Source organism: Hevea brasiliensis, chromosome 6 (genome assembly GCF_030052815.1).
Source record: "Hevea brasiliensis isolate MT/VB/25A 57/8 chromosome 6, ASM3005281v1, whole genome shotgun sequence".
NCBI lineage: Eukaryota > Viridiplantae > Streptophyta > Magnoliopsida > Malpighiales > Euphorbiaceae > Hevea > Hevea brasiliensis.
Window position 1 is genome coordinate 22,418,280 of NC_079498.1, and position 21,230 is coordinate 22,439,509.

The 21,230-nt window shown below is 32.2% G+C and overlaps 3 pseudogenes; all 3 read right to left on the reverse strand.

Annotated features, from left to right (window-relative positions):
- Positions 1-8,456: 8,456 nt before the first annotated feature.
- LOC110638491 (mitogen-activated protein kinase kinase kinase 20-like) lies at positions 8,457-9,351 on the reverse strand (annotated as a pseudogene).
- A 2,318-nt stretch (positions 9,352-11,669) lies between these two features.
- Positions 11,670-13,502, reverse strand: LOC110638484 (mitogen-activated protein kinase kinase kinase 20-like; annotated as a pseudogene).
- A 3,230-nt stretch (positions 13,503-16,732) lies between these two features.
- Positions 16,733-17,686, reverse strand: LOC110638476 (mitogen-activated protein kinase kinase kinase 20-like; annotated as a pseudogene).
- Positions 17,687-21,230: the final 3,544 nt, after the last annotated feature.

Here is a 21,230-nt window from a genome sequence, read left to right on the forward strand (position 1 = left end):
GTTAGAATATCATCGATGCTCTCCTCTGCCAATCTGTTCTGATCTTTTTGGAAGAAAATAGAGGCGCCCATGACTTTGGCTAACCCGGGGTTCCCTCGGGTGGAATGATTCCTTTTTAGTGATTGGATCAGGAGTTAAGCGCCCCGAGAAAGTGTCCTGACAGTAGGACCAGAAGAGTCCTCTTCCACATTGGAAGAGATCGGAGGAGGCGAGGGAGGTGGAAGTTCGATCTGCTAAGGAGGAGGAACAACGACCTCTACTTCTGGGATCGCCTGCTCTAAGGTCGGGGAGGAGAGCTCGGCACCTCTACCAATTCACGCTAAGGAGTCTGAGCAGCAGTAATGGTGGCCTCCTTCATCGCCCGCGACTTTCGAAAGACCTCCCTCTTTCGCTTACGGCTCTCCTTAGAAGTGTCGCCACCTGCCATACCTGTAAAAAGGATGAAGTCAGTGAGTTCGCTAAGATTCAGAGGCTAGAGATATGGATTGTACTAGGGCCAAGGTCAGAGAATTGAAGCTCGTAGTCTTCGTTGGTGATCAGCCGCATAATCCAATACTTCAGTTCGGCCATAACAGCGTTTAAGCACGAGAATTTTTGGGTGGACACCTGAGATTTTAACTCTCTCACCATGGCGTCTTCGTCCTTATTTAAGGTGATCTTCTTCGGAATCGGAGCGACCAGGTGTTGCCAACTCCGTGGGATACCCTCAAAGCCGTTTGGAATCTTGCTCCTCAATATAAAAAAATGGTCCTTCCAATTCTTCAATGAAAAAGGGAGATCGGTAAAGAGTGAGCAGTTCGCCTAAGCCTGAAAGAACCAGAACTCGTCATCCTTCCTTCAGGCAAGCCTATGTAGCTCGATAAAGACTTTAGCCATGGGTTCCAGTCCCTTAGCTCGGCAGAGGCCCCGGAAAGCTATTAAAGTCCACCAGGAGTTCGGATGCACTTGAGCTACTGAGACGTTGTGGAACTTTAGGATGGCTTTGTAAAACTTGTCCAAAGGAAAACGGAGTCTGGCCTTCAGTTGTTCTTCGTATACTATGAGGAGATCGCCTTCATCAAAGAAGTGATCAGCTCGAAGGTCGCCATGGCACTTGATCAGCTCAAAAGAGTCGATCCGCAGATTGTACTCTTGGCTTACAGATTGAAGATCAGTCTCTCTCAGGACCGAAGGTAATTCATCCACTGGCAGGTTTTCTCTTCTAGAAGACACTCCTCGCTTCGGTTTGGCAGCCGGACTAGTAATCGAAACGATGGCTGTACTGGGGAGTCCTCTTGGCCCTGTCACATCGCCTTCTTTTGAGGTCCACAAAATATGGATGGAAGGTGGGCTCGCAGCTCTTTGACCCTCAGCGCCACTCATTTTCAGGAAAACAAAAGAAATTAACCAAGAAACGAATCAAAATCCTTACCAGAATGTGATCGGTGCCTGAAAAACTTGAAAAAATGAGAGAAAACGCTAGGATTGCTAGAGAGGTTCTAAAAATGACATAAGGAAATGACTGACGTGCCTCTCCCCTATTTATACCCGTATGAGCATTAAATGCTCACAAAGTCCTGAGCGACGCATCGGTTAGCGGAACCGGCACGCCTCCTTGACACATCGCAAGAAGGTTCTAGAAAACATAATAAAAATGGAATAAATGAGATCAGGCAGCCGAGGTCTTCGGATTGAACAAACTTCCAAAACCATGGATTGGCTAATGGCGATTCATTTAGGGATCAGATCGGACATGCATATCAGAGATCAAAAAATAACTAATGCAATAATAAAATAAAAACCTTTAAATAAAATTTCATTTCATTTCCAAAAGATCGGATTACATCATTTAGGCAATCTCAAGAGATTGGAATACATCATTGGGGGAATCTTTAAAGACCAAATTACATCATTTGGGCGATCTCTAAAGATCAGCACTACATTTTACCTAGTTTAGGACTACTCCAGATAATGGCCTATGTCAAAGCCTAGTCTTGTGGCTGAATCAAAAGATGTGTTTGATCAGAAAGCTAGCCACAAGTGTTGGATAGATGTGCAGCTCAGATAGGGTGACTATAACTCTCAATGTGGTTGGGGGCCAAATGAACTTCAAGAGGCGGTCACCAATATTAAGATTGAAATTAGCAGTCCTCTTGCCCGAAATCGGTCCACCGATTATACTGGTAGACCGATTCGAGATCGGCACGAATGGTTTTCATATCGCCAAGGCCGGTTCCCTCACTGTCATCAGATGATGTCCTTATGGTTTTCATATCGCCAAGGCCATAAATTTTCAGGCGAAGGGCGAAGGAAACAGTCAGCAAAAGATCAAAAGTAGCCAACATAATCAGAATTGTTACCAGAGAAGCCAGAATTGGAGAAATGGAGAATTGAAAAAAAATTGGAGGAGGAAAATTGAAGTGTTAAGGGGATTTTCCGTAGGTGCATATATATAGGGCCTGGGTATTTATTGCATACAGAAACCGAAGCGGATGCATCGGTAACTGAGGAATTAATTGCTTTAACCAAAACAAGTCAGATAAAGAGAAAAAATCTAGAATGGGAGAGATTGGGAAATGAGGGGGGACCCGATACGAGAGAGATCGGAAAAGGAGAGGGTCATAATAGGGAGATCGGAAGAAATAGAGATCGAAAAGCATAGAAAGATTAAATAACTTTCAATCAACTCTCTTCATTATCAGAGCCGAGTTAGTTAAAGCATTGCAGATGTGATTAGATCCTCACCACACGCCTCATCTGCAAAAACGCTCACCTAGCTGACAAACGCCAAAACAGTTATGGCAGTCCTATACATCTCGATCTCCACCGTTGATCATAATCGTAAGGATGAATCCGGAGCCCTTGGATCAAAAAGTAGACGACAGGTTCGGCGCTTTTTATTCCCAGCCTTCGGATCCATCTTGTAAGGCAAGACCCTGAGCCGTTGGATTAAAAGAAGAAAGGACGGATATTCTGAACGGGATCCCAGCCCTCCACCTTGATTCTCTTTAATTCCTAGACATCAGATTATGTCCTTTTGAATCTAAACCCTCCATCTCCCCTGGTGAGATCCTGACCCTTCATTATAGCACCCGTTCCCTATGAATACTTGCATGCAATACTGTAGAGGGGATGGACAAAAAAAAGGTGGTGGTGATTATAGTGGAAAGACTCTGAAATTTGATTCAGTCTTGCTACTTTGCCCTTCTGAGCTTTTGTAGTGTTGAGAAACTTCAGAAACCTGTTTTTTTAAGTATCTTCATCAAAGGAGTTCTGAACCCTGAAATTTTCATTTTCAGTGCCTGTTCATTACTCTGTAAGACCATTTTCATTCAGTTTCATCCTCACCGCCGTAATATCAGTACATTACTCTCCAAGCTCAACTTCATTCCAACTTGGTTCTCATTACTTCGAGTAAGTACTAGTCTTTCGGTGGTTAGCTTTCATCTTTGCAAGGTTTGTGGATTCTGAAGTCATTCAAGCCGTCTCCTCAACTTCCCACAGGTAAACGTCTAAACTATTATTTTGTTGAATACCCTTGTTTATTTTCTTCAGCTTTGTTTTGAAATTTCTTCTATATCTAGTTGCACTAAAATCTCAAAATAGATTGTCTAGGCCAATAGTTATTTCCTGTGTCTTCGTTTATTTCATTTGCAAATTTCATTTAGTTTTCATTTCCTTCAAGAGTAGACGTTCAATTCACAGGCAACTTGTAAATACTCAAAAGGATGTAGGCAGGAGTATTTCGATATGAGAGTTTTCAATCAAATGAAAATGACAAAAGGATAGGTGTAACAAAAGGTCGAATAATAGGTCAAACAAATAAGTTATGAGGTCAGGCTATGAAACGAGCCCAGGTGATAACATAATAGAGCGGGAATCAAGATAGGATCGGATCCCCGACTAGTGATTAGAAGATCGGATATCGCCAATCAAAGAATTCTGATAAGGCGATCACATAGGAGATCGATGAGAAGTTTGGTCTTGCATCCACTCCCTAGTTATAAGGCTCAGTGGGTCAGGAAGAGCTTGGCAGGGGTTTCTTGCGCCCTCGGTCACTAGAATCATTAGTTCATAGTTCTTATAAAATGTAATTCCGTAACACATTAAGAGTTCGGGGGAGAGTCCTTGCCCGAGCTCGGTTTAATTTAAAAAAAAAAAAAAACATAATATATTAAGAGGTCGGGGGAGAGTTCTTACCCGATTCTCAACCAAAATCTTAATAAAATATGTGAAGATCGAAGGAGAGTTCTTATCTGAGATCCTTCACTTAAAACTTTAAATCGAATACTTTAAGAGATCGGGGGAGAGTTCTTACCCGATTCTCATCCAAAATCTTAATAAAATATGTGGAGATCGGAGGAGAGTTCTTATTCGGGATCCTTCACTCAAACTTTAAGTATAATACTTTAAGAGATCGGGAGAGAGTTCTTACCCGATTTTCAACCAAAATTTTAATAAAATATGTGGAGATCGGAGGAGAGTTCTTATCCGAGATCCTTCACTCAAACTTTAAGCTGAATACTTTAAGAGACCGGGGGAGAGTTCTCACTCGATTCTTAGTAAAAAATCTTAATAACATATGTGGAGATCGGAGGAGAGTCTTATTTGAAATCTCCCGCTCAAACTCTTAACAAAATATATCAAAGGATTGGGAGAAATTTCTTACCCGTATTCTCTTAACTAAAATCCAAATTAAAATATCACAACTTCAATATACAAAGTAATCCCTAAATAAAAATCCGCTACACGACTCCTACTCACTAAGGGTCATCTCAAGTACTAGTGTTCTTGGGCAGCCCTGAATAGTGAAATATCAAATATTCCTTTTATCCATACGAAGGACTAATATCGTCACTCCAAACCCACCACCACCCCCCCCCTCCCCCCCAAATTACCAATTTTAATTTATGAAGAGTATAAAGTTAAATCTGCTTACCCTCGTTGAGGGACGAGGTAGAATACCTAATACCTTCCCCACCCGTATACAGACACTAGAATCTCTGTTTTCGAAGTAGTTTCTTTTTAATTTACCTTTACAAATGGTTTTCTTTAATTTCCCTCAAAATTAAAGTAGCGACTCCTCACTTTTCTCACTTCGGTCCAGGCGACCGCAAAAACCCTTGCGACACCTACGAAAACTTTTTCTTTGGTAATTACTAATGAAAAGTTTTTCGTAGGTAATGTTATGGAGAAAATAGAGAAGAAAAATTGTAAAAAGCTAAAAAAATTTTAGCTATGAATTTTTTTATCGATATTTACCAACGAAACGCTTTTCGTAAGTAATATTAAGGAGAAAATATAAAATAAAATTTTAAAAAAATATATCTACGAAAAATTTTTCGTCGCTAATTACCAACAAAAAGCTTTTCGTAGGTAATATTAAGAAAAAAATAGAAAAAAAATTCTAAAAAACTAAAAAAATTTTACCTACGAAAACTTTTTTATCAGCAATTACCAACAAAGAGTTTTTTATAGGTAATATTAAGGAGAAAATAGATAAGACAAAATTTAAAAAGCTCAAAAAATTTTGCTACGAATTTTTTTCGTCGGTAATTACCAACGAAATGCTTTTCGTAGGTAATATTAAGGACAAAATAGAAAATAAAATTTTTTAAAAAATGCCTACGAAAAATTTTTCGTTGGTAATTACCAATGAAATATATTTAGTCGGTAATTAGTCGGTAAATCACAAAAAACGTCAAATTCTCACAGCTTTTATAAATATATTGGAGAGTAATGATTTTGTCTATAAAAGGAAAATCACTCCCCAACATAGAGCAATTGTGGCATAGTCACATATGTGGGGCTTACTTTGGGCCCACTAGTATTTTTTTTTGAAGTTAATTAAATCTTAAAAAACTATAAATTAATTTTGCATTTAAATTAAAATAATTAATATTTAATTTAAAAATTAAAAAATAAAATTAAAAAAAATTAATTTGAAAATTTAAATTTAATTATTTATTTAATAAAAATTAAAATAAAAAAAAAATTAAATTAAAAAAAAATTAAAAAATTAAAATTAAAAAAAAAAAAAAAAAAAAAAAAAAAAAAAAAAAAAAAAAAAATTAAAAAATTTGTTTTTACCAAAAATAAAAATGAAAAAAAAAATTTTAATTTATAAGTAAAAAATCAATAAAAAAACATTACAAAAAAAATTAAAAAAAAAAAAAAAAAATTTATAATTAATATATAAAATTATTATTTTTTAGCGAAAAATTTCTTAAAAAATAAAAAAAAACTAAAATTAAAATTTTTTTTGTAAAAATTTTAATAATTTTATATTATTATTAAATTTTATTTTAATTTTTTTATTTTTTTTTTTTTAATTTTTTTTTTTTTTTTTGATTTTTTTTTTTTAGTGTGAGTGAGTTGAGAGTTTGAAAATTTTTTTTTGATCCATAAAAATATTTAATTTTATTTAATTTTATTTATATATATATATATATATATATATATATATATATATATATATATATTTAACTTTACTACTTTTACTTTCTTTCTTTTTTTTCTAATTAGTTTTATTTCATATTTTACTATTTTCCTAACATCCTACTACTAATACTATTCTTATGGGGAAAAATCTAAAAAATCAAAAAAAATAATTAAAAAAATATACTTTTAAAAAAAACTAAAAACTAAGAAAAAAAAAAAAAAAAAATTAAAATTATTAGAAATATATCTATATATATATATATATATATATATATATATATATATTATTTAATTTAAATATATATATTATTAATTATTTAATAAAATATTAATGAGAATATATTTATCTTTTTCTATTTATAAAAAATAATAAATATGATTTAATATTAATAAGATAATAATTATAAGTTAAATATTATTATAAAATCATAAAATTAATAAATATAAATAATATAATATTAATAAAATTATAATTAATATATTAATTAATTAAAATTCGGTTATTTTAGTTAGTTTAGTTGCCAAATCAAAGGTAACCAAACCGATAATCAAAAACCAAATATTTTTATTATTATTAATCGAAAACCAAACAGAACTGATTTTACTCTTACCAAAACAACCAAATTTCATAAGTTCGGTTTGGTTATTTGGTTATAACCGAATAATGCACACCCCTAGCTCAAAATCTGATCCTTACTATTCGACTCGAAATTAAAGTTGATAAGTTTGATTTCAGAAGCGTTATATTTTTTAAATTTTAATTTAAAAGAGACTAAATTGCCAAGTAATAAAAGTGGGTCACACAATAATAAGTAACCATCTCTCCAGAAAAACTTTTACCGCATTTCACTATTAGTATAATTTCACTATTAATAGATAGTGAGATCTCTCAATTGGTTTATCTTTAACTTTATTACGTACCTAGGGAGATCTTCTATCAATTATGCAGAAAAACCAAATAGGTTACTCTAGAATGATAGCTCTCCCATTATGCATTAGCTTAGTAGAGTTTATATGCGTCGATCTAACATGTTTAATTTTATTAGAATTTTTTTAAATTTCACAAGTGGCATGAGGCTGCAGTATTCATTTATAAGAATTGAATATGTGTAAGCTCTCTAAAAATAAGATAATTATTTATACATCAGGGTAAAAAATAGTGCTGCCTTACATATTAAAATTCAATTTTCCTTAATTTTAGAAAGATGGGACCATGTATTTAAAGAGATTATGCATGTGCACTAAATATGATCTCTCCTAAAAATGAGCTTCACACAAGATCTGCTGAAAATTTTTTTCTTATGATATGATCCATTCAATACGGATTTCCCATTAGTCCTTTTGCTCTAATGTTAATGGGAACTGAAAATGAGACTTCTTGATAAAAACTTTAAATGATTACAATAGAACAAGTAACTAAACATGTTTTATCTTGAATCCCTTATGAGAACTAATGTTTTCCCCTGCATAGAGCATAACCAACATTTTTAATGGAGGATGAAGCATTTCTGTGCCCAGATCAACGTATGTGTATTACTAATTAAAGCAAACTTAGGTTATTAAAAAAAAAAAAAACCTATTCATAGCAGTGAATTCATTTGGCCACTTTTATTTTTATTTTTTTTCATTTCATAAACCAAAATGAATTTTATTTATATAATGAACAATATCAAATTGCAACCCTTTAGTAGAGAATTGGTTACATAGAAAAGTAAAATGTAGCAGCAATGCCCTGGCTTAGCTGCTTCCTTATCATAAGCAATAGAGCCTTGAATAAACGGAGAAGATCACAGCAGCTTTTCCAAATGAATGCTAATTCCACATTTGTTCTTGAAACCAACTGGCACATTTTTGAGATGATCAGACATCATTAATGATGGACCTCCTCTAGGCCAGACCTACACCACTTTTTTAGGTTTCAAATAAGAAACCTTCAATGAGCAGGGATGAAAACTTCATAGCTAGCAGAATTAGCACCTTCAGAGCAGGGATAAGTCCACACACCCCTAATCCATAATCTCCCCAAATTCACTGCTTTACATGTCATCTATTCCGGATACGAAAGGATTAATTAATAACATCTCAATGGTGAATCTGAACTGATGATTCTTCACTAGACATCCTTTCAAGAAATCCTTGCCATCCTTTGAAATCCAAGAAGGAATTTTAGGCAATTCATATCTATCAGTAATCCTCTTACAAGCTTTTCCAGTTGTTTCATTAGGGTTCGAACACCAAAGTGATTTCCCAGTAAACATCTCGAAAACCATACATCCAAGAGCCCAAATATCAGAGGAAAATTCCTGTATTATCAACGAGAGTCTCTGGTGCCATATAGAAAGCAGTCCCGGCAATAGAACAATCAAGCTTCCTCTTCCTGGTCTGCTAAACTTTCTTGGCCAATCCAAAATCCCCAATCTTGGGCACAAAGTCACCATCTCCACCAGGAACGAGCAGCACATTGTCTGGCTTCAAGTCACAATGAACATAATCGTGACAGTGGATGTAATCAATACCTTTAAGAATAGACCTTGTGTATCTCTTCACATCCGATTCAGGCAACCCATAACCACCCGATCTCTTTATAAGATCAGCTAGGGTTCCTCCAGAAGCGTACTCCAAGAACAGATTGTAAAGCATCTTTCCATCCTTGCTCATAGAAGTTTCTTCGCCATAACACTCAAGAATGTAGGGACAGTCACGAAGATGGTTGAAAGCCTCTTTCTCCTTCTGAAGCAAACTTGAGGAAGAGACCTCCGCTGATTTAACAGCCATAAGTGGTGGATAAAACGCTCTTCTTGATTTGGGTTTCTTCAAAAGGGCGAGATAAATAGACGCAAACCGTCCTTTGCCAAGCAATGGCCCTCTCCAACATGCGACTCCATGATTATCCGAACTATCTTCTTCGACTGCCATAACCTTTCTCTTCATTGCTTGGGTTCAAAGCAATGTAATCTCCAATGCTATAACGATACTTAGTTACATTGAAGAAGGGATTTTACCACCATATAACATCGACGTGAAATTAAAGCTTTATATCTTAAACTAATAACTAATTTTATATCTTTTGACCCATAAGATAACTAAGTAATTAATGTTACGATAACTAATTAATTAATGTTAAATTACCAAAAATGAAATAATTATAAATAAAAATTATATAACATGCTAAAAATTTTATCTCGACTTTTTATTTTAAATTAAAAAATTATTTTGTCAAAAATTTTAGTCCCATGAATTTAAAAATAAAATTTTAATCTAGTCAGCATGTCTAGCTAAGTCAACATGCCACATTAACTAATCACTTTAACTATTAATTGGTTTATTGATAAGTGTGAAAATAATAATAAAATTTTAAATTAAATTATTTGAATTAGAAGATTTGATTAAATTTAAAAAAATATAAAAGATTTTGACTTTTTAAGTGAATTCTGCTGTAACTAAAAGATATTTCGTATAAGAAATTATTGATAAAATTTTCCTTTTATGTTAAAATAATAATAATAATAATAATAATAATAATAATAATAATAATAATAATAATAATAATAATAATAATAATAATAATAATAATTAGCTTTGAACTGATTCAATCATCTTCAATCTAGGAGATTTAATAGTGTCATCATTCATGAGTTATTATAATGCATTGCTATTGAAGAATGTGCCATTAATCGATTCCATTCTTTCTTATAAAACATACTTGTACAGGGTTTCATACACGTGTGTGTATTTGTTATCAGTTAGTGCAATAATAACAAAAATTTGTCAATGGATGCCATTAGATTCTACAAAAATAGGTTTAAATCGGTTATCTTTTGAGAGCTTTTGTTTACCATGCGTATATAGAACATAAGCAACATTTTTCAATGGAGGAAGCTTATTAATTTCTATGCGCAAATTTATGGATGTGTTATTAATTCGTAGCATTGAACTCATAGGGCCACCATTTTGAAAAATTCTATAGTGAAGCAGTTATATCATGTCAATACTTTACATAGATTGGCAAAGTAATTTGAGATGGACAAATATACAAATGCAGTTACTGAAATTAAAAAAATATATATATAATTTTTTCAGACCCACTCTATATACATGTTTATTTTTGCCATTCTATGTAAATTATCCTACATAGAATAATTGATATATAACAAGCTTTGGCATATTTTAAGTTATCCTCAATAATCAAGGAGATCTCAGTTTTCATTTAAGCCTTGCCGTCAATTCATTTTGTTCATACTCTTCGGGAGGTTAATTTGATCTTTGTTTCACTTGCAAAGCACTGGCTGATACGCTCTGAAGGCGTTATTGCTTTCTTTTATTTTTAGGGTTATTGTCTGTATTGTCCTCATCTGAGTTCTGCTTTCTGTTTGCTTTTGGACTAGTCTACTTTGTTCTTGAATTGTTTGAATCCGGTTTTGTTATCTTTGTTGTTCTTCGGTATCCAGGTTTTCCCTTAGCATGCCTTGTCCTAGGTCGGGTTGGGTGTACGGGGCAGTCTGTTGATCGAAGTTAGTTGGATGAGCTCATGTAAAGTTTTTCGTACCGTATTTTATAAAATTTTCCTATTTATAGAAAAAAAGGGACCAAATGTGTGTAGGCTTTCTAAAAATAAGCTTCACGAGACTTGCTGAAAAGTTTATTTTATAAAACATACTTGTACATAGGTTCATGTGTATGTATTTGTTATCAGTTAGTGCAATAATAATAGTAAATTTCAAAACTAGCTACTTAAGGATGCCAGTCATTTATCTTTATTTTTTTTTTCTTTGATACATGCAATGATCTATTCAATAGGGATTTCCCATTAGTCTTTTTGCTCTAATCTTAATGGGAATTGAATTTGAGATTTCTCAATGAACACTTTAAATGGTTACAGTAGATCATGCAACTAAACATGTTTTGTCTCGAATCCGTCATGAGAATTAATGTTTTTCCCTGCATAGAACATAATGGAGGATGATACATTTCTGTGCCAAGATTAATGCATGTGTTACTAATTAAAGCAAACTTAGCTTATCAAAAAAAGAAAAAAAAGCAAACTTATTCATAGCAGTGAACTCATATGGCCACTTTTTTCATTCCATAAACCAAAAAGGACTTTTATTTATATAATGAACAATATCAAATTACAACCACCATTTAGTAGAGAATTGGTTGCATAGAAATGTAAAATGTGTAGGCAGCAAGTCGCTGGCTTAGCAGCTTCCATGGCATAAGCAATAGAGCCTTGAATAAGCAGGAGAAGATCACATCAGCTTTTCCAATTGGATGCCAATTCCGCGTTTATTCTTGAAACCAACCGGCACATTTTGTATAAAATCAGACGTCACTAATGATGGACCTCTTCCAGGCCCATGGGTAGTAGGATTAGCATCTTCCAGGCCCATGGATAGCCCTTTTTTAGGTCTCAAATAAGAAACCTCCAAGTAAGCAGGGATAATAGGTAGCAAAATTAGCATCTTCGTCACTCGGCAACTTGCTGCATATCATATAATATCATTATAGGCTCCAATTCACTAGGTAATTAATTCTCTTGGGGAACAATATTACGGGTAACGTTAAATAAAAAGGTCAGTCATGAGCACAATATATACCAATTCAGAGCCATTGTTTTCCTTCCAGAATTGCACAGAGGACAGCATTTTGATCCCAGCTGCATTGACCAACTTGGATCATATTGTTTGCATTTGCAAGAAAATCACATCTTCAATTCAATTCCTTCACATGACCAAATCTTTTCAATTCCAATTGTGTACTGCTGAAGTTGTTGTCGTGCTCTACAAATGACATAGTTCACTAAAGATCAAATTGCTGCTTAACTTGGAATTCCGCAAAACGATTTTGAAAGAGTTAATAGTGGTTTGAAGCTAAAAACGATATCAATGTATACCTGTACGAATGGTGAATATAGTAGGACATTTCTCCACCATATGTGAAGAAACATGTGCTGGTGAATGAATTGCAAAGAACACCTTTGCCAATGATAGCAGAGATTGGAGTACTAACTTCATTGGACTCCTGATTCTGTGGATTCAGGAAAACTTCAAAACACCCCGCCATTACTCTCTTCCCCAACATCTGAACAACAAGAAGGAGAAGATCCCCATTCAGATATAGAATGCCACTATTCAGAACAGCTCAAATCACAACGTTCATTGCCTGTGACAGATGAGTTTACGCACCCTTAGTCCACAATCTCCCCAAAATTCGTTGCTTTCTGTGTCATCTATTCCGGAGACAAAAGAATGAATTAATAACATCTCAATGGTGAATCTGAACTGATGATTCTTCACTAGACATCCTTTCAAGAAATCCTTGCCATCCTTTGAAATCGAAGAAGGAATTTTAGGCAATTCATATCTATCAGCAATCCTCTCGCAAGCTTTTTCAGTTGTTTCGTTAGGGTTCGAACCCCAAAGTGATTTCCCAGTAAACATCTCGAAAACCATACATCTAAGAGCCCAAATATCTGAGGGAAATTCTTGAATATTATCAATGAGAGTCTCTGGTGTAATATAGAAAGTAGTCCCAGTAATAGAACAATCAAACTTCCTCTTCTTGGTCTTCTGCACTTTCTTGGCCAAACCAAAATCCCCAATCTTGGGCACAAAGTCACCATCGCCACTAGGCACGAGCAACACATTGTCTGGCTTCAAGTCACAATGAACATAATCATGACTATGGATATAACCAATGCCTTTAAGAATAGATCTTGTGTATCTCTTCACATCCTATTCAGGCAACCAAAACCACCCGATCTCTTTATAAGATCAGTAAGGGTTCCTCGAGAAGCATACTCCAACAACACAGTAGTTCCTTAACGCAAGAATGTAGGGACAGTCATGAAGATGGTTGAAAATCTCTTTCTCCTTTTGAAGCGAAATTGAGGAAGGGATCTCCGCTGATTTAACAGCCATAAGTGGTCGATAAAAAGATCTTGATTTGGGTTTCTTCAAATAGGCGAGATAAAGAGACGCAAACCCTCCTTTGCCAAGCAACGGCCCTCTCCACCACGCGACTCCGTGATTATCTGAGCTATCTTCTTCGACCGCCATAACCTTTCTCTTCATTGCTTGGTTTCAAAACAATCTATTCTCTAATGCTTCAACGGTACATAGCTACACAAGAGAAGGGATTTTACAGCCATATAGCATCGATATGAAATTTTTTATTTCTTTCTTTCTTTCTTTCTTTCTTTTCTTATAATAGAAACTACATGATGTTAAATTACCCAAAAAGAAATAATTATAAATAAAAATTTAACAACTACAATTTCATAAAAATATAAAAGAAATTACATACAAAGGTTATATCGGAAAATAAAATTAATTATTGACCATGTTTACTTCAATCGTGTCATTAGTATGTGGTAAATATATTTATAATATTAATAATAAAAATAATTTAAAATAATTAAAAGTAGTTATATGAATTTTTTGTATTTAGATCTGGTCTATTATGTATTCAAGACATAAGATATATGCTGAGATCATCTATTAAATATTTAGTTCTCACATATTTGTATTTTGAATCCATGATAAATCAGGTTTAGGTAATAATTTCCTCTTTTATAAAAGAATTTCTTGATAAATAATATTGCCTTTTATCTTTTATGTTATAACTGTTTAAAATAATAATAAATAGTGATAGAAATTTATATAAATTTTTTTATTAAATAAATTAATTAAATTCAAACTAAAATAAAGTTGTAATAACTAAAAATCAAATTTAAATTGAAAGAAAGTTTATTAAATTTGATGTTAAAAAGAATTTATGAAAGAAAACTATATAATTAAAAGACCTGGTCTTGAAGGTTTGCAATGGAATATCTTTTAGAATATAGGATTGAATATCAAAATTAATATGATAAAATTTGATTTTACATCTTAAACAATAAAAATAAAGATTAAGTATAATTAAGAAATAAAATAAATAATTATATAAATCATTATATTTTGAAAGTAATAATTTTATAAGCATATATTAAAAATGTTTTTATTCATTCATAAGTTTATTATCTCATCCGTATTTTTATATATTATAAATATAATACACATTAAATTCTTTTTCTCTTTAAAAATAAATCCTCTTAACTTTTAAAAAATTCAATAGGTCTAATGATCTTAAAAAGGCAAACCTTTGTTCTTCTTCTATTTAGTTTAATTCTTTTAATTTTAGCAATATAGGCAAATTTTTAAAAAAAATTTGAAACTTTTATCTATTTTTTAAATTGGATTTGGGGAAGCTAACATAACAGTTTAGGTGACTTATTTTAATATTATATTGTAGGTCCTACAAGGCACATAATAAATAAAGGAGGGTTAACTATGAAATAAACCTTGTCTTAGTTTTGGGTGTTTTAGACAGCCTGCTGGTTGGGGTTAGTTTTGAGGAGTGCATGCTAAGTTTTTCCTTATCATTAATATAATATTTTATTTATAAAAAAAAATTAGGTCTTCTTGCCTATTTGCATTTTAATCCAAATGTTTTAATTTTGGTGAAATTCAAATCTTTTAGCTTATTTTTCACATTATTGCAATCCAATCCACAACGACACTTACAATTGTGCAATTTTCAGTTAAAACAAAAAAAACTAAACTAAACTAAGACTATTTAGTTTTTCAGTTTATTTTTTTTGTTTGTTCGATTATTAACATTTGATAAAAACCAAACCAAAACGAACGAATTTGTTGATGTGTAAAAATTATAAAAATAAGAAGTTTAATTCCCGATAAGTATATTTTTAAGAAAGTTATTTATAAGGAAGTATGGTTTGAATATATTTGGTTAGTATGTTAGATTCCCCAAAAGTAAAATGTACTCATAGAAATTAAAGTAATAATAAAAATGACATAAATATTCTTACTCCAAATATTAAATTCTTATTAAATGTTTAATTCAATAAAGCATGTTTCATACTGCTCAAAAATTTAACTCACATAATAATAAATAAAATATAATAAATTTTTTATCAAAAAATATTATAAAAATTCTTGGATTTGATTTAATTAATTTTTTTTTCTCTTGATGAATGCATATAAAAATAAAAATAATATTATTTTATTATTTTTCATGGATCAAAACACATTAAAATAGAAAAAAACAAGAGAAGGGTAAAGTTGAAAGAAATAATTTTTATACCCAGTAACTTCAACGTTCTTGGGTCAAGCTCAGGAAGTTGCTTCCTCTAGGGAGAGGAAGGTTAGCTCCTCATTAAAAAAATAATGGTAACCAAATAAGCAATATTTTCACACTTTTGAAATTTTGAAGCTCCTCAGGAAAGTTATCCCCAACCCCCAACCAAATAAGGCCTTATATTTATAACTTATCCAAACTTTTCGATGAATTTTTTTTTTTAATTTTCTTGATTAATAGAAAATTTAAATTTTTTTATATTGAAAAAAAAATGTCAATTAATATAAAATGACAAGATTCATGAAATAAAAAATAAGAAACTAAAAAAGAGAAATATATTCACTAAGCAGTTAATGAAATTTCGACATGATGGGAATAAGCCAAAACTATAATTTAATACATTTTGCACTAACTTCACACTGAAAATATATGTGCTTATAATGCATACTTGTAAATGCTTTCATGTGCGTATTTGATATCAATTAGTACAATAATTTTGCTGATTCAAAAGATTATTAAAATTTTAATAGAAAACTCTATATATTCAAACGGATCTTCTTTTATAAAATTAAATTATAATTTTTTAATATCAATATTTTATATTAATTATAGATACATATGGCTGTTTCATTTATGGAGCAATGAACTATTTAATTGGGAATATATCTACTCTTTCCCAACATTTCTTTCGCTCTAATCTCAATGTCAATTGAATTTGAGATTTTCCCTGTACTGATCATAAACAACATTTTTATGGAGGTTTATGCATGCTTTTCTTTGCCTAGATCAATGTACGCGTTACTAATTAAAACAATCTTATTCATAGCAGCTGTGAATTCATTAGGCCACCTCTTTTCATTTCATAAACCAAAAATGACTTTTATTTATATAATGAACAATATCAAATGACAAACAGCTTTTAGTAGAGAATTGGTTGCATAGAATAGTAAAATGTGGGCAGTAGCTACCAATGAAATGCACAACAGCACTGAATAAGCAGGAGAAGATCACATCAGCTTTTCCAAATGAATGCTAATTCTACCTATATGTTCTTGAAACCAACTGGCACCTTTTGGATGAGATCAAATATCACGCAAGACCTGTAGAAGGTTTCAAATAAGAAACCTTCAAATGAGCAGGGATGAAAACTTCATAGCTAGCAGAATTAGCACCTTCAGAGCAGGGATGAGTCCACGCACCCCTAATCCATAATCTCCCCAAATTCACTGCTTTATGTGTCATCTTTTCCGGACACGAAAGGATGAATTAATAACATCTCAATGGTGAATCTGAACTGATGATTCTTCACTAGACATCCTTTCAAGAAATCCTTGCTATCCTTTGAAATCCAAGAAGGAATTTTAGGCAATTCATATCTATTAGCAATCCTCTAGCAAGTTTTTTCAGTTGTTTCATTAGGGTTCGAACTCCAAAGTGATTGCCCAGTAAACATCTCAAAAACCATACATACAAGAGCCCAAATATCAGAGGGAAATTCCTGAATATTATCAACGAGAATCTCTGGTGCCATATAGAAAGCAGCCCTGGTAATAGAACAATCAAGCTTCCTCTTCCTGGTCTTCTGAACTTTCATGGCCAATCCAAAATCCCCAATCTTGAGCACAAAGTCACCATCCCCACCAGGAACGAGCAGCACATTGTCTGGCTTCAAGTCACAAAGAACATAATCGTGACAGTGGATGTAATCAATACCTTTAAGAATAGACCTTGTGTATCTCTTCACATCCGATTCAGGCAACCCACAACCACCCGATCTCTTTATAAGATCAGCTAGGGTTCCTCCAGAAGCGTACTCGAACAACAGATTGTAAAGCATTTTTCCATCCTTACTCATAGTAGTTTCTTCGCCATAACACTCAAGAATGTAGGGACGATCACGAAGATGGTTGAAAGCCTCTTTCTCCTTCTGAAGCAAACTTGAGGAAGAGACCTTCGCTGATTTAACAGCCTTTAGTGGTGGATAAAACGCTCTTCTTGATTTGGGTTTCTTCAAAAAGGCGAGATAAACAGACGCAAACCCTCCTTTGCCAAGCAATGGCCTTCTCCACCATGCGACTCCATGATTATCCGAGCTATCTTCTTCGACTGCCATAACCTTTCTCTTCATTGCTTGGGTCTTCAACGACACTAAGTACACAAGAGAAGGGATTTTACCACCATATAACATTGACCTGAAATTAAAGCTTTATTGGCGTAATTGCCACCATTTTGAAAACTAAGTTAAACTAATAACTAATTTTATATCTTTTGACCCATAAAATACTAAATAATTATAAATAAAAATTATATAACATGCTAAAAATTTTAACTCGACTTTTTATTTGAAATTAAAAAAATACTTTATAAAAAACTTTAGTCCCATAAATTTCAAAATAAAATTTTAATCTAGTTAGCATGCCTAGCTAATCAACATGACACATTAACTACTCACTTCAACTATTAATTGGTCTATTGGTAAATATGAAAATAATAATAAAATTTTAAATTTTATTAATAAAATTAAAAGATTTGACTAAATTTAAAAAAAATAATAAAAGATTTTGACCTTCTTAAATCAATATAAGAAATTATTGATAAATTTTTCCTTTTATGTTGTAAATGCTTAATAATAATAATAATAATAATAATAATAATAATAATAATAATAATAATAATAATAATAATAATTAGCTTTTAGCTGATTTAATCATCTTTAATCTGAGAGGTTCAATACTGTCATTATTCATGAGTTATTATAATTGATTGCTATTGAAGAATGTGACATTAATTGATTCCAATCTTTCTTATAAAACATACTTGTACATACTTTCATGCATGTGCGTGTATTTTTTATGAGTTAGTGCAATAATAATAGAATTTGTCAATGGATATCATTAAATTCTACAAGAATAGGCTTAAATAGGTTATCTTTATTTATATCTACTCTTTCTCATTAGTCATTTCGCTCTAATCTTAATCTTGAAGAAAACTTTAAACTATTGCAATTAATAGGAAATGCATGTAATTAAACATGTTTGGTCTTGAATCCCTTATGAGAGCTTTTGTTTTTCATGCATATATAGAACATGAGCAACATTTTTTAATGGAGGAGACTTGTTCATTTCTATGCGCGAATCAATGGACGTGTTACTAATTCATAGCAGCAAACTCACAGGGCCACTTTTTTGAGAAATTATATAGCAAAATGGTGATATCATATCAATACTTTGCACAGAATGGCAAAGAATAAGAGATGGACAAATATACAAATGCAGTTACTGAAATTAAAAAATATATATATATAATTTTTTGAGACCCACTCTATATACATGTTTATTTTTGCCATTCTAAGTAAATTATCCTACATAGAATAACTGATATATAACAAGTTCTGACATGTTATAAGTGAAGGAGCGGAAGCATGAAAAATACAAGTTTAGATTATTGAATTCAAAAATTTTTCATTTAGGGTCACATGCATAATGCAAAATTCATTTTTATCTATTTGATTTCAATGATAAACAACATATTAAAACTCTTTTAATATATTTTTGGATCTATATTTTCCATTTAAGATTTTAGAATTAACAGATTAATTCATTAGAACCCTAGATTAGATCAAGAACAAGTGCACTAATATTTTTGATGCACTACAGTGTGTTTGGCACCTTTGGGATGCGCCTAGGACACCAGATGTTGTCCCTTTAGCTTGTCCATACTAAGATCACCAATGGCAACCCTTTGAACAGCTTCTAAAGCTTTCCCAATCAATTAGAAAATCAGGTTTTTCCTTTTGAGAGATTACAGATGTAAATAAGATACTAGAAACAATTTCTAGTATTTTTAACTCAAGAGATTGTTGGCAAATCTCTTTGAATTGATGAGAGATGAAGAAGATGAGAGGAAGAACACTCCAAGGGTGGAAGCACCAAGAGAATACAGCAGCTTGTATTTTTTTGTTCTTTCATCCTTACACTTATATAGCTAAGTCACCACTTAAAACCCTTGTCACATGTCGCTTTCTAATTGGCTCTAGGTTTAATTGACCCAATCACATTTTGCCAAGTGTCAAACCTATATTTAATCTTGACTTTGATCATCTTACATGATTAAAGACATATGGCAAGCTTATGTATAGTGCCATGTGTCACCATCTCATGGCGCCACATGTCACCCTGTGAAATGACCAAAATACCCCTGTGTCTTAATTTTGAGTTCTCAACTCAAAATAATTATTTCTCTTCTTCTAATCAATTTATATCAAATATAAATTAATTAATTAATCTCGATTAATTAATTTCTCATTAATTAAATTCATATTTAAACACTTTAAATGTAAATTTAACTTATACTATACATTCAATAACTTAGATTTGGTTTCAAGCCATGCTAGGGACTTTGTAATCTAATTGTAAACCAAACCTATTTAATTAATCAATTAAACTCTTTAATTAATTAATTAAATTATATTTAATTTGGTGATTACTTGTGTACGTGTGTGACTTACTAGGCTCATCACTAATTGGCAATTAGACATGATATCAACTCTTAATATTATCAGAACTCTTTCTTGCCATAAATGATTTCTCTAAATCATTTTATGCACCTCATAGACAATGATTAACACCTAGCATAGCATGCCATGGCCACCCAATTAGTAATAAGATTTACCTTAAATGAACCTATAATCATATGTTACCATGCACTAGAATCTCTCTGTTACAAAATCCCAATTCGAGCGGGAGTCATGGTTTATGTCAAACCTATTTGCTATGAATATTATGTTCTCTTTTAATTCCAGTTCTTGATTAAAAGGATTTTCTCATCAGAAACTATTTTCTGATTAAATCTATCTGTCCTGGCCAGAAACTTAAAACATCAAGAATAATTAAATGAACATATGATTTTATCCATATTTACTTAGAGGAATAGATTCCATCTTGATCAACACCTACCTCCATAAATAACTAGTAGGAGCCAACACATGCCCATATACCCATACACAGTACAAGCATGAAAGTAGTATCAAACTCAAACCACATATATACAAGATAACTGTGCTATCTCAGGTCTAAAGATTATATGCACTGATATGATTTGTGACAATACATTAACAAGAATAAACTCCACATGCTTGTCATAAATGTCACTGGTTCGGCCTACTTATCATGTATAAGTGCTTATCATGTTTGTTATATGTCATGAGACTCACCATTCCATCTTATTTATATCTCATATAAATAACTTAGGAACAAACATGATTATAATCTTTCTGGATAAGTCATGTCCTTATTGTGAAGTATCCTCGATTGTAAACCTATTTATGATACTTTGTGCTAGAAATACTGTCACTCATATTCTTAACAACTTAAGAATCGAATTTCTAACAAAATATCAATGGACCTTTTCTATTACACATAAATATATTATGTAAATGAAAAAGTGAAAATACCTTTTATTAATAAAATAAGTACAAGATACATACTAAATGATATGCTCTAGGGCATACTACTAACAATAAGTTATTCTCAGTAATCAACGAGATCTCAGTTCTCCTTTAAGCCTTGCCGTTAATTCATTTTGTTTATACTCTTCGGGAGGACAATTTGATCTCGATTTCACTTGCAAAGAAAGGTTTGATATGCTCTGATGGCATTAATGCTTTCTTTTAG